This window comes from Mirounga leonina, unplaced genomic scaffold (genome assembly GCF_011800145.1).
Source record: "Mirounga leonina isolate KUSES-001 unplaced genomic scaffold, KU_Mleo_1.0 Mir_174, whole genome shotgun sequence".
NCBI lineage: Eukaryota > Metazoa > Chordata > Mammalia > Carnivora > Phocidae > Mirounga > Mirounga leonina.
The window spans coordinates 73,058,038-73,082,768 of record NW_023270451.1 but is presented as its reverse complement, the minus strand read 5'-3'; positions in this window follow the sequence as shown (position 1 = coordinate 73,082,768).

Genomic DNA, 24,731 nt, shown 5'->3' with positions numbered 1-24,731 from the left:
CTGGTCCTCTGGAGTGCCAAAGCATCGCCTGTGGGATTGGGGTGTTTAAAGTAGGCTGATCTGTTCACCCTCCGGGGCATGGTGGAGAGAACAGAAATGCCAGTAGGTTTGGTCAAAATCAGATAAGTACCAAAAAGAACCTGGACCAAACTGACAGGCAGTCTTGACATAAGAGCAGTGGGAATCTTAGTATCGACAGCCCTGGGGATGTGTCTCCTGGGTCACCAGACTCCAATCTAGTGCACAGCTGCCATTCCCGCTACTTCTTACGCCTCACTCCTTTCTTGGGTCTTCCCCCCCGCCCCGCCCATCTTCCTATATGTTCCATCCTACTCTCTTTTTTTTTAAGTCTCCCAATTTTGTGGGAGTGACATTCCCCACTAACTTCTTGAGAAAGGTGTGTGGGAGATAAATATTTTAGTAATTTGCATATCTGGAAATACTCTCAGTTGATAGTTTAGTGGATACAGGATTCTAAATTGTAGATATTTTTTTCTCTTTAGAACTTTATAGGCATTAGTCTACTGTCTTCTTGCTTCTAGTATTGCTGTTAAAAAGCCCAAAGCCGTTCTGATCCTTTATGTGTAATCTTTTTTTCCCTCCCTCTCTGGAAGCTTACAAAAATTGTCTTCCGTGTTCTGGAATTTCACAATGGTGTTCCTTGGTATGGCTCAATTTTAATTCATTGTGCTACACACAATGGGCACACAGATTTTTAAGATCTAGTAACTCATGTCCTTCAGTTCTGGGAAATTTTCTTACTTCACTAATGCATTTCTTGCTATTATTTTCCCTGTTTTCCCTGTCTAGAAATCCCGTTATTCAAATATCGGACCTTCTGGACTTTCCTTCTGCTTTTCTTTTTTTTCCAATTTTCCATCTCTGTCTTTTGCTCTTCTTTCTAGGAAGATTTATTACAATGTTATTCTTTATATTTGTAGTTTTATATTTGTAGAGTTGGTTTTATCTATTTGCTTTGATCTCCATCTTCCATATCAGAGACTTCTCAGGTTATCTGCTCATAAATAAGACTATAAAAAGCTGATAGGAAGTTTTGGAAGCGTGAAGCTTGCCAACTTGGGAAGATCTGGATGGGCTCTGTGTTGGAGAACCCCTACTGTCTTTAGGCCTTTTCTCTTGGGCTGGTCAGTTCCTTGAAGAGTCATACAAAGGCTGGCCTAAAGGCTTAGGGTCTGACTGCCAAAGCTATATTGGTAGTCTGTATTCATTATGCATCTATTCCCTTAATCCCTGTTTTGAGTTCTTTCCTTTCCAGGGATTAAGTCTCCAGATATCTGCCCATTTAGGAGACAAGTGGTTGCACCATGGTGTGGAGTTGGGAAAGGAATCTAGGGAGCTAACTTCTTACAACAGCTTTCTCAGTCATATTTGTTTATAGCCCCACTCTGCATATTTTCCCCTTGGTTCTAGGGGCACCTGGCACTGTCAGTTTCCGTGTTCTTGAAGATTCTATGGTGTAAATTGTGTTGGATCTCAGTTTCCCGAATCTTAGCTTGTGGCTTCTCAGGTCAGCTGAGTTCACTCAACCAATCTATTTTCTAGGTTGCCAGTTTTGTTCTGCTGTCTCTTCTCACATCCTCCGTTTTTTTCTTTATTCTAATTTCAGTAGATCTTAAGGGAGAAATGAAATTAAATATGTAGGTTTAATCTACTATCTTAGTCCAGATTTTGCTCTGATTTTAGAAGTTAAGAGGCATAATTTGTCAGGCAATAAGGTAGGGGGAGCTTCTTGCTATTGGCCAATGAGCACTAGCCGCCATATTGTATATTCCTTGGTTTGAATGGTACCTGCCCACATTTGTTTATCTTGAAGTGGTTTCTCTGAAGAAATTTTTAACATCCTCTTTTCCAGGGAAGCTCTTTTGATTTACAGTCAGTAGTTTGCTTTCCAAAAGCTCGTCACACAGCGGATTATTTAAATGGTTAAAATATTAGTCTGGATGTTAAAAGGCAAGTTTTACTGTAGTTTTGGGGTGGGGGGAGGGTGTTGCAAGTCATATGGATGTGGGTCATTTTCTAGGCTACATTGAATTAGAACAACTCTAGAAACTGCAGAGGAGGCAAGAATCCCCTATCCTTAACTTTATATGAATTGTAATTTGTGAATAGGTAATAACTGTCAACAATGTCTCTCCAAAAGGATTATGCCGCAATGGCCAATATAGAGGAGAATGCAGTTGGTGCTCTCGTGCTCTCCCACACGATTGCCTGAACTCCAAGACATGGCGTACACTGCACACGTTATTTGAGTTTTCTAGCTAATTTTTACCAACATCATTTGATTTAGGTCCTTATTATATTTAAGGTATGTGAACTTTAAAAATTTAACTTATATACCTTAAGCATAATCGTGAAACATATCCTGTCAGATGGAGTTATTTCTGCCCAAGTGGTCTATCCAAGTGAAAAATGACTCAGGTCATTAGCATGAATTCTTTAAAAAACCAAATACTCATTTTGTTGCAAAAAGCAGTACTCCTTTGTGCTTAACACGTTGCTAATTTAGTCTAGATATAGCCTTCCGACACTCAGGCAGTTTCCTACCAGAAAGACCTGCCTTCAAAAATACATTTCTAAAATTATTTTTGAACAAATCAATTTAAAGAAATGAGTATCTAATTAGAAAAATCCCTTTAAAGGGTAAAATCATTATGTTATTAGGGATAGCCCAAATAAATTGGGAAAGAGTTTTAACATTGGCCCAAATGTTTAGGGCACATCTGATAAGAAAGAATTGGCCATCGAAAGGAATGTATTTCACATTTGATCCATCCCTGAGGGAAACTGGGTGTATCAGGCAGATGTTTGTAAGTGTAGTCACGGCACCTCCTTCCACAGCATCCCTTCATAGTTGAAGGAGGTAGGTGTACAACAGCAATAGAAATTATTCAGCCAAATAGAATTTGTGTGTGTGGGGGGGGGGGCTGGCTGATTTAAAAACCTTGGGGCTTATAAATAAGAGCATTTCAAGAGAAATAATGATCTGCAGCTTTCTTATTTTCACCTTTACTATTCGCAAAACTAAAACGCTGTTATTAAAATGCCATGCATATTACGTATAGTCCAGAAGATTTTTTTTTTATTTTGTTCCAGTAGCGTGCATTCTTCGGTTTTTATCAGTCTCCATAATATGCAAAAAAAATAGATGAATAAACCCAAAGTTGGGTTTTTGTCCCGGATCACAGATTTAATGGCAGAGCTAGAACTAATTGTCACCCATCCTCAACCACATTTATCTATGACGTTGGTCATACTCCCTTTTTGTTCCAAAGCTGCAAGTGCTTTGTGAAATTTCTTGTTTATATTTATGGAATGCCTATGATAAGGGTGGAATGATCTGTTTCTCCTTTATTTTTACTAAGTGGTGGGGGAAGAAAAGGGTTTGAAGAGATACTCTTTGTCCCAAATCATAGAGTGTGTGTCAAAGGTTGGTTGGGAAATAGGACCCTCGTGGACTTCGTGACTATTTTGTGCTTATATTGCATTTTGTTCACCTTAAATTAGTCTACCAAGTTAGCCAGTATCTTCTGGATTTTGTACAGATAAGGAACAAAGACCAGGTAACTGTCTTCAAATATTTGAAGGACGGTTATGTAGGAGAGGGCATAGGAAGGAGACACAACTGAAACCAGAACATGAAAAAGAGATCGGATTTAATTTAGTCTAACATTTTTTTCCAAACATCTACCATGGGCCAGGCATAATGCCAGTTTCTTCAGGCGGTACAAAGATAAGATGATCCCCATTCTCATAATCTGAAAAAGTGGGGCGAGTCAACTCTAAAACACGACTGAATGTGAATGTCAGAAGTACAAAATGTCAAAGTAGCTCAAAGAATTGAGAGCTTTAGATAAGCTGAGACTTGGGGGTGGGGAGTACAGTCTGAGCGAAGAAAGACTTTGGGATGGGGTTGCATAGGATATGTTTGGGGATTGCATCTCAGTTCAGAAGAAACCTGGCGTTTGTGTAGGGGACTTGAGAGAGAGAAAGCCTGAGGGTGGATTGGCCACTGCTTTTGTTGGAAATGAGCCACTGACAATTTCTATTTCAGGGGAGAGACATGATAGGATTATGCTTTATGAATATACAGCCCTAGATGGAAATGGGGAAGATGGGAGAGACCCTGGAGGGGTTTCTTTGAGTTAATGAAAGAACCCAAAGAACCTAGGGTTTGGCCTCAGAGGGGCTATTGATGACTCCCTGAAATTGCCTGCAAAATATAGTATGTGCATATGTGTTTTATCAAAACATAAAAAAGAGGGTGACTGGGTGGCTCAGTCGGTTAAGCATCCAACTCTTGATTTCAGCTCTGGTCATGAGATCCAGCCCCTCAGGTTCCTTGCTCAGCAGGAAGTCTGCTTCTCTCCCTCCTCTCCCCCTGCTTGTTCCCGCACGCATGTGCACGCTTGCTCTCACACTCTCTCTCTACCTCAAATAAAGAAATCTTTAAAAAAAAAAAAAACATTAAAAAGGTCCACGATACAACAAAAAGTCTGGCCAATAAACTAGAGAAATAGTCCAGGTAGAGGTTATTGGTTGATCAGGGGGTTGTGAATGGAAAGAAGGGGAAAGAATTCAAGAGGGATTTCAGAATCTTGAATTTTTGCAAGTTATTGAATGCAGTTAAAGGATAAAAGAAAAATAATTTCAGAACTTTCTTAGGTTTCTCCTAGATCCTCCGCTAGACTTTTAAGCTCTTGGAGAGCAGGAACTCGTCTGCTTGTTAACCCTTCTAGTCCCAGCTCTTAACCAAGGGACCGGCACATGGTAAAATTATATTTAATATAAATATAAATATTTACCTGGATGAAATAAGAGTATGGCTATGATTTTGAGCCAGATAACTGCAATAAATCATTGTATTGGGCTTAAAGGAAATGTGGACTCACGAAAAGAACTCGTTTAGAAGGAAGATGATTGTAAGCGTATGGATTTGTTGAGTTTGAGGTTTTGGCAGGTCATCCAGGGGGAGGTGTCCAGGAAATAGTTGGAAATTTGGGTGAGAGTTCGGAGAGAGGCCAGAGGTAGAAATACAGTTTTGGAGTCATCTTCACAGGGAGAGAGTGAGACCAATAGACTGGGGAAAAGAGAGATGAGTGGTCTGCCACGAAGGAAAACTGAGTGTGCGTTGTCAGTGCCGGACCGTGTCCAAGTGGCATTCAGCCTCAGGGTTCCGTCAGGAAGCCAGGGGTGCCATAGCCGCTGGAAAGGCTGGGAGAGGAAAAGTCAGGAGGGGCTCTGCTGGCTTTCCGGACGTCTGGAAGGGCAGGAATCCGAAAAGCCTTCCCCGGAGAGCTCTCAGCTGCTGGCAGCACCCCCTTGGTGATTCTCAGGAGGTCTCTGTGAAGCAGCTACCCAAACCCCACATTTGCCAGTGGCCGCCTATTTGCGGCCCCTCTCGAAATGCAGCTACTTCTCATCGACCTTTCACATGTTACCTCCGTGCCTCTCAGCAGCAGGACCTAACCTGGGATCCCGATGGAAGGAATCAGAACTGTGAGAACGACAGACGAGAGAGGAGCAGGGTTGGGGGCTGATGATGAGCGGTCAACTGCAGTTTAGAGCTTCTAGAACGGGTTGTGTCCCCTCCCTGTCAAAACTCTCTAAAAGCTCCCCCACCCCCAGTACTTTCATAATGAAATTTAAGTTTTGCTGGTGTGGCACCCAGTGCCCTCTCCCCTAACAGACAGAATGATATTCTCTACTTCATGAGCCTATGCACCGGTTTCTTGCATATCTGTTCTCTCAACCTGGAATGCACACACCATTCATATCCTCATCATGGCAACCTGCTCCTTGAAGCTTTCTCTCACACTCTAGGCAAACTTAGGTGGTCCCACCTTCCTTAGTACCTTAGAGATCCCTTCATGGATGAAGGGATGATTCTTTTTGTCTACATATACCCAGGGCTTAGCATACTCCCTGACATTCAGTTTGAGTAAATGAGGGAGGAAAGGAAGGAAATTTTGGAGGCTGGGGTGCTATTACATTTTATTGGCAGGAGATCAGTAATCGTCAAGGGATTGGTTTTAATCCAGTGGAGGTACTAAAAGCCAGTTGCAGTAGACTGAAGAATGAAGAATGACTAGGAATTAAAGAATTGGAAATAAAACTGCAAAGAAGTTTGATAAAGGGATAATGACAACAGTTTGAGTGGCAAACACAGAGGAAAGGACGCTCCCTCCAACCTGAGGGAAATCACGAGCTGGTTAGAATTCAGAGAAGACAAATTATTTGAAAAAGTGAATTTTTAAGAAAAGATTTATTTATTTGAGACACACAGAGAGAGAGGACGCAAGCACGTGTGCACGCATGCACACACACACACATACACACACACACTTGGGGGAGGGCAGAGGGAGAGAATCTCAAGCAGACTCCCCGCTGAGCACAGAGCCAGATGCAAGGGCTCGATCACACAGCCCTGAGATCATGACCTGAGCCGAAACCAAGAGTCTGATGTTTAACCGACTGAGCCACCCAAGTGCCCCCCCAAAAGTAAATTTGAACAAGAAAACAACTGAACAGAATCAGAGTGCAGGTGGAGGTTTACTCTTAGTAAGAGGGATACTTTTCCGTCCAAGATGGTAGCACATAAGGGAGAGGGTTTTGAGGTAAAGACGTGAAATGTTAAGGGATTCCATCAGCTCAGTATAATGAGGAAGCCATGTGTAGAATGGGGATTTGGAGTTGGAGAACGTACTGATGCAAAACTACCACTTGGGGGGCATGTACAGGAAGGGAAAAGTAGAGATAAAAAGAATGGTAACAAGTAGCAAGGGCCCAGTTGAGGTTGGCAAATATCTGAAATGGACCCGTTCAGAATAATTTCATGTTGCCCAGAAATGCTTATCAGTCTTAGAGTAAAAGAAAGGCAAGGACCTTACATAGGTCCTTACATAGACATGGCAGAAAATCTGAGGTTGGGACATTGGGAGGGGAGAGGGTATCAAAGTGCTCGCCACGAGGTTTGGGCCTATAGGAGGCCAACAGTAGGGGATGTTCTTAGAACATACTTCAGTCTCCCAGGACAGGGATCGGGGCCCAAGAAGCAGTGCACACAAACTCAACAGCCTGTAAGTGGGGAGCCGTGTGAAGGAATGGCTCACCAACCAAGGAGTTGGAGCTTTCCACAATCCCTAACCTTTCTTTTTTTTTTAAAGATTTTATTTATTTATTTGACAGAGAGATAGCGAGAGCAGGAACACAAGCAGGGGGAGTGGGAGAGGGAGAAGCAGGCTTCCCGCCGAGCAGGGAGCCCGATGCGGGACTCGATCCCAGGACCCTGGGATCATGACCTGAGCCGAAGGCAGACGCTTAATGACTGAGCCACCCAGGCACCCAATCCCTAACCTTTCTTCCAAAACTCTTCTCTGGGGATTACTGCAGAAGTTGGCAATAGCTGGAATTCAAAATGGTGGGTAAAACTTAACAGAATGTACACAGAATTCTTTTATAAAATTCACAATACCCAAATTTCCTATATGGACTTTCTTTCAGGGTTATCTGTATTCTCTTGTAAATAATACCCACATCATTCTTTTTTTTTTTAAGATTTAATTTATTTATTGGAGAGAGTGAGCACGAGCGGGGTAGGGGCAGAGGTAGACAGAGAGAGCGAATCTGAATGTAGCCTGACACGAGGCTCCATCTCACTGGCCCTGAGATCATGACTTGAGCTGAAACCAAGAGTTCGATGCTTAACCGACTGAACCACCCAGGTGCCCCTCTTTTTTTTTTTTTAAACTCTAAACATGTATTGAACACAGAAGGACTAGGCTGTGACATGCTGTAGGGATACAACTGACAACAAAACAGACATGACTCTTTCTTAGAGCTCATATTTGGGTGACAGAGATCATCATTAGGCAAACAGTCCAGCAGTGAATATACAGTCATATCAAAAATGCAGAAGAACATGTTTATAATCCTGGGATAAGGAAAACATTTGTAAGCAAAACTCAAAATACAAGACCTCAAAGGCAAAATATTGATCAGTTTACCAAACCAAAATTTTATAGACTTTTTAAAACAAAACACCATAAACAAAATCAGCTCAACAACACACTGGGAGAAAAGACTTGTGAGCTACATATTAAAAACCTTAAATAACCTCAAGATGCCCAGGCTCTCACTGAGAGGCCCAGATACGAAGCAGCAGAGGTGTTCCTGCTTCCTCCATGGCCTTGGGAAGACCACAGCATCCAGGCTGGCCTGTTTCTTCATCGATGCATCGAGATCATCATACGCAGGTGGCTGTGAGGCTAAATGAAATATTGTAAATGCGTGCTTTGAAGCTGAAGTGCCCTACACACGCAAAGAATGTCTGATTGCTGCAAAATGCTCTCTTCTCACGAAATCCTGCTGTCCCTGTCAGGCTGGTGGCTGTTAGCCGTCTGGACGTCTCTAGTGTCAGTCAAGGAGCCCCTGGGCAGCCCCCACAGGCCACTCTGCACTCTGGACGTCACTCCCCCTGGGAATGGCACCCACAGTTTCCCATCAGGAAGACCTGCAGTTCGAGTGACTTCCAGGCTTGAGTTCTGCTACCAAGCCTCCTGGGGGGAGCTTTGGGTCTGATTGCTTCAGGCTATCAAGATGACAACTTTGAGTAATTGCCCCTATTATGTTTGACACTTAAAGAGCTACTAATGGTAACCAGATGTTGTGATAACAACTGTTATCCCAGCTTCTCATTTCTGGAGAAGATGCTCCCACATGGCATGTGGCAGGGTATCTAAAGTGTATTTGGGAATCCTGTATCGCAGAGGTCTCATAGGGACCACCTAATGTGTCCTTATCTATCATTTTAGCACAGTATAGATGGATAAATATTTTGTTTATTTGTTCCTTGAACAAACATTCATTGAGTACCCACCAGTGAGAATACCAAGGATGAAAAGACATGTTCCTGACCACCAAGGAAATTACATACTGGAAGGAGAGACTGACATCAATATCTCTTATAGCTTTTGATTGAAAAATATAAGACAAAATGAAACGTACATAAATCCTAGATATGCAAAGTGATGTGGTAACACGGTGGAGGGAAGGTTTAGTTCAGTAATGGAGGATCAGGGCCAACTTCACAAGGGAAGGAAAATGGAAGCTGGGCTTCAAAGGATGAGTAGATTTTGCTAAGTGAAGCCTAGGGATTTGGGAGAGGGCACAGAGGAAGGAGAGGACATGGGATTCCAAGCAGGGAGGTGGCAGGTGCAGGACAGTGAGGAAGGCATGAAGGGCTTACCAGGTAGTGTGGTGTGATTGGGGGACTGTTGGAGGAAGAGCCAGAGGTGAAGCTGGAGAGGTAAGTTGTGGCCAGATTTCAAAAGGCCTTGACCACCAAGTTAAGGAGTGTACGATTTTCCTTATAGTCAACATGGAAGAGCAGGTCTTTTCATATCTTACAAAGACATCATATCTTACAAAGATGTGTAGATTTTGGGCGCCTGGGTGGCTCAGTCGTTAAGCGTCTGCCTTCGGCTCAGGTCATGATCCCAGGGTCCTGGGGTCGAGTCCCTCATCGGGCTCCCTGCTTGGCAGGAAGCCTGCTTCTCCCTCTCTCACTCCCCCTGCTTATGTTCCTGCTCTTGCTATCTGGCTCTCTGTCAAATAAATACAATCTTAAAACAAAACAAAGATATGTAGATTTTACTCCACACATGGGTTGGATGAGAAGAAAAACTAGAGATAAGGAAGCCTGTTAAAAAGCTACTGAGAGGGCGCCTGGGTGGCTCAGTTGGTTAAGCGACTGCCTTCGGCTCAGGTCATGATCCTGGAGTCCCTGGATCGAGTCCCGCATCGGGCTCCCTGCTCGGCAGGGAGTCTGCTTCTCTCTCTGACCCTCCCCCCTCTCATGTGCTCTCTCTCTCATTCTCTCTCTCAAATAAATAAATAAAATCTTTTTAAAAAATTTAAAAAAAGCTACTGAGACTAAGCCAGACACAGAAGGACAACTACTATAGGATTCCAATTATATGAGGTACCTAAAATAGTCAAATCCATGGAGAAAGAAACAATAGTGAGAGAAGAGCAAATTAGGAGTTTCTATTTAATGAGTCCAGAGCTTCAGTTTAGGAGTTTGGGATGACGGAAAAGCTTTGAGATGGATAGCACAACAATGCATGTTTAACACCACTGAACTGTACCCTCAAAAAGGGTTCAAACAGTAAATTTCATGTTATGTGTATTTTACCACAGTAAAAAAACAAAGCTACTGCGGTCGTCCTCTAAGAAAGTGTGCATGAGTCCGAATTGAGATAATCAGGATAAAGAGGAAAAAAGTCATTCTTTTTCTTTTTTTCCCCCTCAATAAGCATAATTTTAATTTAAGAGACATTGCTGATAGATAATTGGCAGGACTTATGTCTGGAGGAAGAGGTCAAGTAAGAGAAGGAGACAGAGACGGCTGAGGTCTTCGGGACGACTGTGTACATGCTGGTTCTGGGGGAAGAGAATGACGAGCTGGATTTGAGTGGGTTCTGCTGTATCGTGAAAAAGTATATGTAAGTGCACATACACACACACATACTACAGTGGAGCTCAAAGCAGGAAGACAGAGCTGGAGATAACCATGTAGGGGGTTGCGGGTGTGTGGGTATTAGTATGGAACCGAAATCATTCAGGAAGGAGTGAGGGGGAATAAAGAGCCATAAATGGGATCTTGAAGAACATCAGCTAGTGAGACTGAGAGGAAACAGAAAAGAACCAGAGAACAACAATAACAAACCCTGTTTCGTGGAAGCTAAGAGAGAAAAGAGTGTCATGGTCAATCCCAGTTGGAATGAAGACAAAGCAGTTGGTAGATTTGGAAACTGGGAGGTCAGAGGGACCTTCTCTGGAGAGAAGGTAGCGGTGTGATCCTAGTGGGTGAAGAAGTGAATGGGAAGTGAGGAAGTGGAAATAGTCGGTGGAGCTGGGTTTTTTTTAAGATTTATTTATTTTTGGAGGGGCTCGGGGAGGGGCAGGGAGAGAGGGAATCTCAAGCAGGCTCCACACCCAGTGCAGAGCCTGACGTGGGGCTCCACCTCATGACCCTGAGATCATGACCTGAGCCAAAATCAAGAGTCACACAGTTAACCGACTGAGCCACCCAGGTGGCACTAATGTTTTGGGTTTTTTTTCAAAGATGAGATTCTTCATCTCCTTTGCAAAGAGCACTTGAAGCTTTATTATTAATCCTCATTCTTAATCTCTTTGTGTGTTTGCGCTTGGGATTTCAATTAAAGCCCAATCTTACCTGTTTACCGCGGGTTGTCACTGTCTTCAGTGACTCCTGTCTCTGGGACACCCTCAATGCCTCTTCTCCATCTACCTGTGAGGGTCTTAAACTGAAGATAGAAAAACACCAAGTCAAAAGCTTTTGTAATTACAAATGATACTGCAAAGATGGCTTGGATTGCGGTGGGAGATGGGGTCTTCTGGTGAATCTCTAGAGAACCAGTGTCTTCGGACAATCTCTCCAGCAACGTGCTGATTCGCTCGCTTTGTAGACTTGTAGACTAGGACGATTTTCTTGACTGTCAAACAAGACTTACACTCATGTATCCAGCGGTCATGATATACATTGTTGACATGTGATCCGCTGGGTGTGAGAAAGCCTGGATCCTGGTTCTGTTGGCCTCTAGCCGCCTCTGTGACACCATTCTGGATCGGTTTGCTCATCTTTGAAATGAGGGCTTGGATTAAGTGCTTTTGAAAATTCTTCCCTGTTCTGATACAGTCCCACTCAGTTACCATGGTGACCGTGGCACCCATTTGCCAGATGATTGGCCGGCGCCAGGGTGCTGTGTACGACTGGGGAATAGTGCAAAACTCCCGGTCCTTCCTGGGACTTGCTTTTTATGACTCTCAGTCCCCTTGCCTGCTGAGCTCCAAGGCCTCACGGCTTACCTGGTTTCTGGCTTCCTTGGCCTCATCTACTCAGCCCTTCTCCTAGGCTGGCTTCTTAGGGCCCTGGCATTGGTTGATGGCTTCCTTTAAGGCCAGGAGCTGATCTAGAAACTCTGGGCTGGAGGAGGTGGGAAGAGGAGATGGGGCCAAAGAGCCCTCAGGAAGTGAGTTGAGATTCTCCCGATGCCCCACATGGACAGTGGTGCCCACATTCAGGTCACGCATGAGGACAGACAGGCTGAGATGCAGGCGGATTCCTAGCACAAGCAGCTAAAAATAGTGACAGTAAGACGGCACTCCGAAGCAGGGACAGTATCTGTAAGTTAATTAAGAAACCTGCCAGTCATGGGCGCCTGGGTGGCTCTGATGGTTAAGCGTCTGCCTTTGGCTCAGGTCATGATCTCAGGGTCCTGGGATCGAGTCCTGCATCGGGTTCCCTGCTCAGTGCAGAGCCTGCTTCTCCCTCTCCCTCTGCCACTCTCTCTGCTTGTGTTCTTCTGTCTATCTCTCTGTCAAATAAATAAATAAAATCTTTAAAAAAAAAAAAAGAAAAGAAAAAGAAACCTGCCAGTCAGGATGAGGGAGCTGGCCCATTTCCCATTCAGATCAACACTGCTCTAGATGAGCCCAGCCCGTGTTTGCTGGTGGGGCCAAGCTCAGTTTCAGACCGAGAGACAGCTCCCTGGGGTAGGCTTCATGTCAGACATTCAGAAAAATTCACTTCTCAGGGCGCCTGGGTAGCTCAGTTGGTTAAGCGTCTGCCTTCGGCTCAGGTCATAATCTTGGGATCCTGGGATCGAGCCCTGCACTGAACTCCCTGCTCAGTGGGGAGTCTGCTTCTCCCTCTGCCTCTCCCCCTGGCTTGTGCACTTTCTCTCTTTCACCCACTCTCTCTCCCAAATAAATAAATAAAATCTTAAAAAAAAAAAAAATTCCCTTCTCGCTAGTGCAGATGCTCTCAGGTGAGAGGCACCTTCAGTGGGGAGCTGTGTGGGGTGTCCATGTTGGTACCCAGTATCACAGCCCGTTTGTGTCATGCCTTGTACTTTGGATTTAGCCAGTCGAAGTGGTATGATGTTTCATTTTGAATCTGGTCCTTGTAGGTGTATGCCGGTCGTTGTTCAGTTTAAAATGAACCAAGGGAGGGCGCCTGGGTGGCTCAGTCGTTAAGCGTCTGCCTTCGGCTCAGGTCATGATCCCAGGGTCCTGGGATCGAGTCCCACATTGGGCTCCCTGCTCAGCGGGGAGCCTGCTTCTCCCTTTCCCACTCCCCTTGCTTGTGTTGCCTCTCTCACTGTCTCTCTCTCTGTCAAATGAATAAATAAAATCTTAAAAAAAAAAAAAAAAGATGAACCAAGGGAAGGGCAGTAGACTTCTCAGTCTTCTGATGGCAAGAAAAAGGCAGAATGTGGGGGCAAGATGCTAGCAACAAGGTGCTAGCAAAAATGTGAGGGGAAGAAACTGGTTCTGAAGGTCAAAAAGAACCCCCACTCCAGGACTCCAGGAAACATTTCTGGGCAGAAAGCCCCAGCAGGGATTCTATCACGGAGCATCCCAAATGATCTCAGTAAAGTCACTCGGTAGTCCCCACTGTCCCCAACTTGGAATACAGATCTGTGTCATCTTCTGTTGGTCAGGCCTGCAGTTGCCTGAAGCAACCCTCTCACCTCTGTGCCGGGAAATCATAGTGGAAGAAAGTGTGTCATTGAATATAAAATCAACAGAAGTACCATCCACTGGACTACGACATGGTTTCACCCTCCCCAGAATCACCCCTTGAATTGTAATGTGAGCCACTTCCATGGGGACCCAGAGGGGTGAGCCAGTGGGGAGAGTGGGCCTTTAACCTCCTGAGTCCTCGGCACCACCATGCCTCCAGTTCTTCCACTTCCCAGAGTCCCTCCTCTTCTTTCCCGCCCACCTCCTTCAGGAAGCCCTCCCTGGCTGCAAGAGACCCAAGCATTTATAAATGCAGCCCTCCTCCCCACAGGACATCTTTCTCTGTCCCCTCTGGGAATCATTTTTAGTCAAATTCCTGTCACCTCTTTTTTTTTAAAGATTCTATTTATTTATTTGACAGAGAGAGAGAGCACAAGCAGGGGGAGTGGCAGGCAGAGGCAGAGGGAGAAGCAGGCTCCCCGCAGAGCAGGGGGAGCCCGATGCGGGACTCGATCCCTGGACCCTGGGATCATGACCTGAGCCGAAGGCAGTTGCTCAACCAACTGAGCCACCCAGGCGCCCTCCCGTCACCTCTTTTATTCTCTAATGTGTTAAGTGCCCTATCTGGGTTCCCAGAGTGGGAACATGTTTTAAGCTAATTATTGGAGGCTTAGTGACAGTTCTCAGTGCCAGGCTAGTCGTCTTTCAACATTTAGGAGTAGGAGGTTTGTTGCATTAAAATAACTAGCTCTGGGGGCACTCAGCTGGCTCACTCCATAGAGCATGTGACTCTTGATCTCCAGGTTATGGGTTCGAGCCCCACGTTGGGTGTAAAGATGACTTAAAAATAAAATCTTTCGGGGCGCCTGGGTGGTTCAGTCGTTAAGGGTCTGCCTTTGGCTCAGGTCATGGTCCCAGGGTCCTGGGATCGAGCCCCGCATCGGGCTCCCTGCTCAGCGGGAAGCCTGCTTCTCCCTCCCCCTCCCCCCTGCTTGTGTTCCCTCTCTCACTGTGTCTCTCTCTGTCAAATAAATAAATAAAATCTTTTAATAAAAAAAAATAAAATCTTTAGGAAAAGACCAAAAAATAAAAAAAACAACTGACTTTAGGTCAGGAGCTAATGGGCCTGGGACTTCACGCGGCCTGTGTCCTGCCTTATTCCCATGCCTCTGCTTGTGACTTGACCATTTCATGCCCAGACAATTACTTCTAATTCCTAAGCCTTGTAAGCCCACATTTCCATTTATACAGCACATCATTTCCACCTACAATTTAACATGACTGCGAAAAACCCCTAGAACTTAAGAGGATGCCTGTTGATGTCTACCCGCCCTGGTCCGCCATTTCATGTTGATCCTTCTGCCCCCACCCCGACCCTCCAAACAGATGCCCACAGCACCCGCGGGAGACCCTCCGGTCAGTGAGGCTGTCCCAGCAGTGAAGTCACTTCTATCAGACTGTCTTGGAAGACGCGTGCTTGGCCTGGTGGCCCGAGGCTCTTGGAACCCAACGTAGGAGCTCGGAGCTTACCCCCAAAATTCTTTAGCGTGGGCTCCAATGAGCAGACTTGCTCAGAAAACATGTTCTCAGCAGCTGGTTCTAGTGCAGCAATTAGAGTGGCCCTGGGTCTCCCCCAGGACATCAGACACAAGGCGCGTAGAGACCCAGCCCCTTGCATTTTCATGCTCCGGGAAAGAAAACAAAACAGAGGCACTATCAGGAGGAGGGCATGTAACTTATGCAGGCGTGTGCAAGTTTCCTGCAGAGAAACTTCCGGAAGATATCAGACCAGCTAGAGCTCGGAGTTCAGTCGTGAGAACCTCCCCCTCCACCTCACCTCCAGTTGCCCTGACCAGCGCTCCTCCCTCCCACCCCTCCGTCTCCTGTCTGTAGTCTTCAGAGCTACTTACCCAATCCCTTGATATCTTTCCTTTCCATAAGCCCGAGTGAGACTAAGCCTGACCCCTGCGGCTGCTTTGGTGTTGCCACTATTATCCTACCCCCTTTCCCAGGCCTCTGTACACCTTGATTCAAGCCAGAGTGGATCTGGGAGACATCCGTGAGGACTGATGCTTGGGACTGGCCAGTTGCTGCAGAGACCAAAAGCCAAGAGTCTGAGAAGCAGGTGACCCAAGGCCGCATGACCCCACTGAGCTCTAAGCTATTTGGCACCCCCGTCCTCTGAGATCTCTGGCACCTCCTCTCCCTCCTTTCTCAGCTCTGACTTGGTTGATTTTTTCATCCTGCTGTGAAGCCTCTTCAATAAGAATGGCAAGGAAAGTTTCATTGAACACTCTCCCTTCTCTCTCCCAGTTCCTTTGCCCTTTTATGGACCCCCTTTTATGGATGAAGAGACCCTTCGGGTTATTACAACATGGGTGATGGCAAAGGTAAGACCACTAGGGAGCTGCTCTGGTGAGCAGTGTGCTCATGAGAAGCTCTCCATCTAGCGCTGCATTAACTAGACTTTCCATATTCCTGGCAGTTCTGGCATTTGGGGCTCACTGAGCGAGGAAAGATGGCCCCAGGGCTAGCTAGTTCTTAGCAAGAGCAGACAATGCCCATGTGAGTGTGCCTTTCATATGCCAACCAACCAATCCAGAGCCTAAACCCTCAACCAGCACCTTTACTGCCTTTACTGGCCAAACCACCACCTCCTGCCCTACTCATTCCAGGGTGGGACACCGGCCAACGAGAGACAGCACCGAAGTCCCAGAGATCGCCAGAACTAGGCAAACTAGCCAATCCTAAGCCTGCTAGCTATTTATGCCGCTTCACTCACTCCTCCTTGCAAAAACACACCATACAGGCTGTTGCTCATGCTTTCCCCCACCTCCTTCTGTCTCTTGACAGTGGTGCTTCTCATACCTGAAAGCAAAATCCCAGGTACCTTTTTTTTCCTTTTTTGAAGATCTAATTGGCTTTAATAAGGGATTCACGGATTAAGCTGCAGTTGAACGCAATGGGAGGTTTGTTTTTTTTTTTAAAGATTTTATTTATTTATTTGACAGAGAGAGAGATAGCGAGAGTAGGAACACAAGCAGGGGGAGTGGGAGAGGGAGAAGCAGGCTTCCCGCGGAGCAGGGAGCCCGATGTGGGGCTCGATCCCAGGACCCTGGGATCATGACCTGAGCCGAAGGCAGACGCTTAACAACTGAGCCACCCAGGCGCCCCACAATGGGAGGTTTTTAAAGGAAGGAGGTGGGGCAAGGAAGTTATTAGCAAAAGAAAAGAAAGGATTATTGCAGGCCAGGTCATCTTTGGGCATGGTGGGGGGAGAGAGGAAACGGCAGGGTTTTTATCAGACAGATTTCCTCACTAGTGCTGAGCAGGAAATTTCATAATGATCCTTTTTTTTTCCCCCAGGTACATTTTAAAACCAGCATAGAGGCCAAAGATCTTAGTTAAGCTCTGCCCCTCCCTGAGGGGCTGTGTCACTCTCTGAAATGGAGATTGAGAAAAACCAGCAGGGTGCCCACCCTCGCCCTCGTGGCAATGACTGCAGCATCTCTTGCCTTGAGGGTCTGCCCAGCAAATGGTCAGCCCCACGTTGTCCATCCTGGGCAACCTGGTCTTTCAGACATTCCCTGTTATTTTGTAGCCAGAACCTTGGGCAGTGAAGGGGGAGGCAATGACATCAGTCTACCTCTTTCTGGACAAAGAGCTGGCCCAAGAGTTCAGAGTCACAAGTTAGAGACTGAGACAGACTGAATAATCTTGGATCATTTGATTTAACCCAACTCTAGTTAACAGAGGACCTAGTGTGTGTGTGCCGGACACCGTGTGATGGGGGATGGTGAGCAATGGCGCTCAAAGGAGCCAAGTCATGAAGGACATCATAGACCATGCTAAGGGTTAGTTTTACTGTATCCTCAGGGCACAGGATGCAGGAAGAGTTTTAAAGAGGGGAATGGCATGACTAGATCTATGTTTTTAAGTTTATCCAGACTGCTGTGCATAAAATCATAGGGATGCTGACGTAGAATTGAAAGAACAATGAAGTTGGCTGAGATGAAGTTAATATATTTGCTAGCATTAGAAAGAATGGGACACAGATGAGACATCTTTAGGAGGTGGATTTGGCAGAACTTGGGAAGAATTGCATATGGTGGACCAAGCTCTGGTTTGGGTGTTTGATGATGTCATTCACTGAGATGAGGAACGTGGATCAAGCAGTTTTCCTCCTTCTCTGGGCCTTCTTTTTTTTTTTTTTTTCTATAATTCTTTGCTGCTTTCATAATCTTGAGTTCTACTTCCCAGAAAGAAAATTTCTCTGCAAGAAGATGGGGGCAAAAAACAGGCAAAGTGATGTTTACACTAATGGGCCCCGAAGTCAGCCTTTGAACATTTTGCCAGGCGGTCATTCAGTGGAGGACTGAGGACATGTAGGTCTTGGCCAGAAACTACCCATGATGGCCACCTTGTGCGCCTCTCGGGAGAAGCATCTTTAAGATGTAGCCCAAGCTCCACCTGCTACTGAGCCCCCTTGGAAGTGATCGAAGGGAAGATGAATACTGTGTGCAAGAAGTCTTGAGGTCAAACTCCTATTAAAATGGATTGAGCAACGAAAAGGCCAGAGTCCAAAAGCACTATTCTCTTCTTATAAAGCTGAGCACAGGGTAATTCCACACATGCCAAATTGTCTTAATCTGTTTGGGCTATTATAATAAAAATACCATAGGCTGGGTGGCTTTAACAACAAACATTTATTTTTCAAGGCTCTGGGAGCTGGGACGTCCAAGATCAAGGTGTCAGCAGATTCAGTGTCTGCTTCCTGGTTTGTAGACAGCCACCTTCTCTGTGTCCTCACATGGCAGATGGGTCAAGAACGGTCTCTGGGGTCTCTTTTATAAGGGCATTAATTCCATATGTGAGGGCTCCACACTTATGACCTAATCACCTCCCAGAGTCCCCTTCTCCAAACACTATGGCATTGGGCAGTAGGATTTAACATGAATCTTGGGGAGACCAGTCTATAGCACACATGTTAGAAGGTGTCCGGTTCTGGGCTCCCACACCACCCAGCTGCAACTGGTTCATAAAGAGGAGCCAGTGCTTACATTAGCGTGGGGAGGACATGTAGGAACTGGGGAGTGTTGTCAGACCTGGGCTCCCACCAGCTCTGCAGCAGTCAAGCCCTGGAGGGCAGAGGAGCTTCGAGGGAGCCCAGTGCCAGACGCACCTGGGTAAGTACAACATCGGGGATGGTGCAGTGATGGGCCAATCATGGCCACCCTCCTTGGTGACTGGGCCCCAATCTGAGCGTCTGATGGGGGTGGTGAGTGGACAGATGCTGACTCTGCTTCGTCCGTGGCCCAACAACCACAGCTGCTACCCCTGGAGACATTTTCTGGTGACTCAGACGCTCAGCCCTCCTTCCCCCTTAAGATGTTCATAACAAGTGTGAAATTCAATCCCAAAATGCAGGTGGGCCAAAAGGAAACACGTTAATTTTTATTTTGAACCCCCATTCTACTGGGCTGGTGGACATTCAACCTTCTGGTGGGGGCTCTCCCCCTTTTCTGGAGTTTGTGGCTAAATTTGGGAGCAACTTGGGTGGTGCCAAGGCTTAGGGGAGGGCCCCATCTGGCCCCGAGTCACCTGTGCTCAGAGGTGTCCATTGTAGGTCTAGCCCACCTTCGTCAGTTCGTGTGTGTCCCACTAAGAAGAACTTGTCTTTCAGACCCATGGGCTGGCTTGACCACCTCTGATTCTCTGCTTCAGTGTCCTGGGGGTGCCATCTGTGGTCCAAGGAGCAGGGCGCCATACCGATGGTCCTCCTCTGGGGGTTCTTGTTGGCCTCTTGCTGGTCTCTCCCCGGGGAAGTGGGGCACAGCCACCTCTTGGAGACCCCCCAGTGCTCTTGCTTTTCCATCTCCCCTCACCAGTGACTCCCTCAGCTACCTGCCTGCTGAAATCCCTCCCTCCATAAATGGTGATTATTTTTGCCAGAGGAACTTAGTACTACTATTATTTCCAAAACATTATTCTTCCACGGTGTCTTCCTAATAAGTTTCTGTGTCCCCACAAAGAAGGGGGACACCGGGCTCTCCCCCCACAGAAACTGTGCCTCACAGAGTCACTCCCCAGGATCATCAGAGAGAGCTAGCCGAGACTGGACAGTGGGCAAAGATCTCTCCTCCCTCCTCCTGGTACTGTGCCCGCCCCCTGATCGGAGCACTGAGTTCTCCCCAACTAGGGGCCCAACAGAACTTTTCTGGAATTTGGATTAGCCTCTGAGCGTCTCACGTAAATGGGGATGCTTTCCCTGTAGACTTTGCCGCAGAACATGTACACTGCATCCTGTCCCTGATCTCCAGCCACATCTGCTTCTTCCTCAGTCCTTGTTCCATCCCTGGGCCTCAGCTGCCTGGCATGGCAGGGGTGTGGGGTCAGCTGGGTCTAGAATCTTGTTGGACCTTCATGGCTCCTGCCTCGGCTCCCCCGGGTCTCCTGAGACCTTCTCAAGCACACCTCACTTTCACACTTTCGGCTGAGAGTTCTGGGTTTATGGGTCAAGTCTCCCATGAAATGTCAATAAATCCTAGAAGACAGCCAAAAAGAACACTTACAAGGCTCTCAATCCTAAAGAGCTATCTTAGAGCTACGCCTTGTTCACTGTGGGCTTAGCTGTGGGCTCAGACACCTCCCCTAAGCCCAGTTTCTGCACTGAGCCCCCTGACCATTTGAAGAGCACTGGGGTGCCTCAGGTAGAGATGCCCCTGCCTGCTGGACGTGACAGCCGCCAAGTGCCAGCCCAGGCTGGGGTGCTCGTAAAAACCTCTCCACTCTAGAGGCAGCCCCCCAGCAGGTGCTTTGGGAACTGCCCATTCCCTCTCCAGGGAGGGGGTCAGTTCTTTAAGAAATTCCAAGTCTGGCACAGGGGGCTTTAAGTTCACCCTCGATGCCCCCTCTGTTTCAAGTATTCTCCTGTGAATCCGCAAGTAATCTGGCCTCGAACAGGCCATACCACCTGCTTTCTTCATGCTGCTGACGGCCCTGGATCCGCCCCAGCCATTTAGCGTCCTGTGGGCATCTCCCCAGAACACAGCCTGGTGAGGCACTCCTAACCCCTGCCTCCGAGAGGCTCCAGGTCCCCAGGATGCTGCCCAGCAACCCACAGCCTCACAGGTGTGGCTCTCCCTCTTGGGTCTGTGATCAGTCCAGAAAACATACCTTAACTGTGCAAAAACAGTCTGCCAGCTAAGCTGAACCCCTGTTGGGGGGTGGGCAGCAGATGATCACCTTCCAGGCTTGTGCTCAGTAGGGGAGGTCGGGGTGGAAAGCACTCCTGGGGTAGCCAGGGGAGCATATGAAGCAGACACACTCCACTGTTGAACTTCTTCCTGACCGTGTGGCTTGTTCACTCACAACAGCACAGAATTTGCGTGGGAAAACTTGCAGGGCTCTGCCACACAGGACTCTCTCTTTCATGGAAACAGTGGGGAGCAGCGACCTCCTTCCTGCGCCTTCCTCCTGGCTTTCTTCCCTTTCGTTCAGAGAAACTGCCCTTTCCCCTTTGGTGTGCCTCCCAGAGAGCTGCCAGGACCCTGCCTCTCCCCCCGGTCCCAGTGGGCTGCCTGCGGGGATGGACTTGTAACTCAGGCCGGGCCGCTCAGATCTTGTCCCTTTGGAATCTGACTTTTGAGTGATGCGGCACGAAGAAGAGAAGGTGGGTGGAGTCCCCTGACAGTACTACCCTGAAAGAGAAAGTCCCTGGATTCCTGGCCCTGGAGTCGCTCTTGCTATCTTCCCCAAAGCCTGCTTGTTCAACTCTTCACTCGCTGAGCTACTGGTGTTTTTCAAATAAATGCCCCTTTCTTGCTTAAGTTGGTCAGAGTCAGTTTCTGTTGCTTGTGCCTGAGAAGACAAACTCATAGTTTCTGGTTTACACCCATCAGGCATCCTGTGATTTCCCGGATCCTTGAATGGCCAGGCAGTAACAGGGTGAGTCATGGGTCTCCGAGAAGGACTCCAGAATATTGTCCCCTCGGTACATGGGTCACAAGGTGACACAGAAGGCTGACAACTGGCACTCAGGTCCAGATGAAAGGTCAGATGGGGCACTCCAACAGACAGCGTCAAGGTGAGGGGAGTGTCTTAAGTCTAGGACTTCTCATGGCAGAGGTGTCTCTGCAAAAAAATCCATCGGACTTTCACTGGTCCGTCTCATCGAGCCTACTGAAGTCCACCCTCCTCTCCTAGCCTCCCCCCCACCCCGGCCTGGCCTGGGGAAGCACAGTGCGCCATAAGAAGAGCTTACAAAGACACCAAAACTGGCTGCAGGACCTCCTCCTGGCGAGAAGGGGCAGCAAACTCAGGCAATCCATTGTCCAACTGTGGAATCTACCTGATCATATTAGAGTAGTGGTTTTCAACGCTACTGTCCATAAGCTGGTTCAGATCTTGGTTCCATGGTTGGCAGCCCCCAGGTCAGGTCCGTCCCATCAAGGTGTCCAGTCCCGGCTCCCAGAACCCCACTGCATATTCTTCCCTTAAGATGTATATACCTTCAGATTTTTAAAAAAGTATTAGGAAAGTACAGTATGAAAGGAGGGCTTGGACACTGAAAGACAAAGATAAGCTGTAGGGTTAGAGGAAGCATTTATTTACAGGAGCATGTAGAGAAAAGGGTTTTATATGACTTCCGGTAACTGGCCCTGAAATCCTGCTGTGGTCTACAGGAGCGAACTCAAAGAAAAGTCTGTAGTATGTGGAGCTCTGGAAGAGTAAAGCAGGATTCCACTGAAGAGGAGGAAATGGGTTTTTTTAAAAAAGTACTTAGTTTTACTCTGTTTAAGTGATTTATTTAAATCATACTTACATTCTATAATTAAAGGTGAAAAATTAGATGCCGAACGAAGGCTTTCAAGGTTGAGTGATTAAAAACCAAGTTTTTGGACCCGTGTTTGAGAGCAGGAGTCCGCAAACTTTGTCTGCAAAGGGCCAGGTAGCAAATTGTTTTAGGCTTTGTGGGCCGTCACAGCTCTTCAGATCTGCTGTTGTGATACAAAAGCAGCTTTTTTTTTAAATTTTTTTTTTTTTAAAGATTTTATTTATTTATTTGAGAGAGAGAGAGTGAGAGACAGAGAGCATGAGAGGGAGGAGGGTCAGAGGGAGAAGCAGACTCCCCGCCGAGCAGGGAGCCTGATCCGGGACTCCATCCTGGGACTCCAGGATCATGACCTGAGCCGAAGGCAGTCGCTTAACCAACTGAGCCACCCAGGCGCCCCAAAAGCAGCTTTTGAGAGTATCTGAGCACACGGGCATGGATATGTTCCAATAAACTCTACACAAATAGGCAGTGGGTCAGACTTGGCCTGAGTCACAGTTTGCCAACCCCTGTTTTGTAAACTGAGATTCAATTAAACATGAGTGTGGGAATTATTTAGATCATGAAGTCATAAATCAAGAGTTACAATCCCCTTGAGGTGGCTTTCCCAACCTGCAGGTATCAAAATTTGAAGTAAATATTTTACGGATCCAAGCCTAAAAGTCTACAACTCCAATTTCTAGTAAAAAAAAAAAAAAAAAAATTCAGGGCTCAGTAAAGATGTAGAAAAGCCACCCTCCACGGTGAAAGTTGGCTTCTTGACTTTTCAGGTCAAAAGTATATGAAATTAGGTATTCACTTGAGCAAAACATCTCATAGACAAGTAGCCTGGAAATGGCTTCCCCAGTGCTCTCTTGGATTACTTTTGCCACATTTTAGGCAATCAATTCTGTTGTGTAAAAGTATGTCGAGGTTGTTAGCATTAGGATAGATGTTTAAATTATTTTTAATGCTCTTGAAATTTAACAATCACTGTTAGTTGAAGATTTAAAAATTAGTAAACAGGGGCGCCTGGGTGGCTCAGTCGTTAAGCGTCTGCCTTCGGCTCAGGTCATGATCCCAGGGTCATGGGATCGAGCCCCGCATCGGGCTCCCTGCTCAGCGGGAAGTCTGCTTCTCCCTCTCCCACTCCTCCTGCTTGTGTTTCCTCTCTCGCTGTCTCTCTGTCAGATAAATAAATAAAATCTTAAAAAAAAAAAAATTAGTAAACATTGTATAAGTAATTCTAGAAAAAGAACTGGTCTATGACTGGAGATAAAAGTGTTAAGTTTAGGGGCGCCTGGGTGGCTCAGTTGGTTAAGCGACTGCCTTCGGCTCAGGTCATGATCCTGGAGTCCCGGGATCGAGTCCTGCATCGGGCTCCCTGCTCGGCAGGGAGTCTGCTTCTCCCTCTGACCCTCCCCCCTCTCATGCTCTCCCTATCTCATTCTCTCTCTCAAATAAATAAATAAAATCTTAAAAAAAAAAGTGTTAAGTTTGTGGATTGCTTTTTTTTGTTTGCAAATGACAGAAAACCCAAATCAGATTGGTTTAAACCAAAAGAGAAGTTGCTAGCAGAGGTGTGTGGCTTAATATATAGATTAATTATCACTGTCTCTCTCCATCTTAGCTCTGTTCTCCATGTTGGCTTCCTTTGCAGGCTCTATAAAGTCATGAGATGGCTGCCAACAGCTACCGGAGGAGCGTCCTCTAGGTTCCAGTCCAGTGGAAAAGAGAACACCTCTCTTCCCAAAGTCCCAGTAAGTCTCATGGCCTCTCAGCGAACTCAAAGAAAAGCGAACTCAAAGAACTGGCTCTAGCTGGCTCTCATGCCCCTGGCTAGCCCGAGGCTGTGGCCAGGGGTTTGCGGGGCTCCCAACTGGCCCTCACCCGCATGCAGGCAGCCACGGGGCAGAGTAAACTCTGCTTGAAGCACGAGGACTGCTTGCGGTGGATCACAACGGTTCACTGGGGAAAATGAGGGAAGGCTCGATGAGTTCTGAGCGGCAAAACCAAGAGCTACATCTTCGGCTTTGTTTGACCTTCTTTTGAGAAACTCTGTTGGCCTCCTTTATTCTCGGTGTCAGGTGTGATTTGCCTCACAGCCGTCTCTTGGCATAGTCCTTCCTACCGTAGCCAACTTCCAATTTATCTGCAGTGGTGCAAATGTCCAGATCGAGCCTTCCCGCAAAGCCTACTCCACATACAAAATGGCACAACCAACGGGGCCATCATGCGTTCTATACGGAGAGGCCCAGGGCCTTTCTCCTTGCAAAGTACCTGGGGCCTGAGGAGCTGCTTTAAATTGGGGATTAGACATCTAGGTTTGAAAATGTAATAGCAGAGTTTT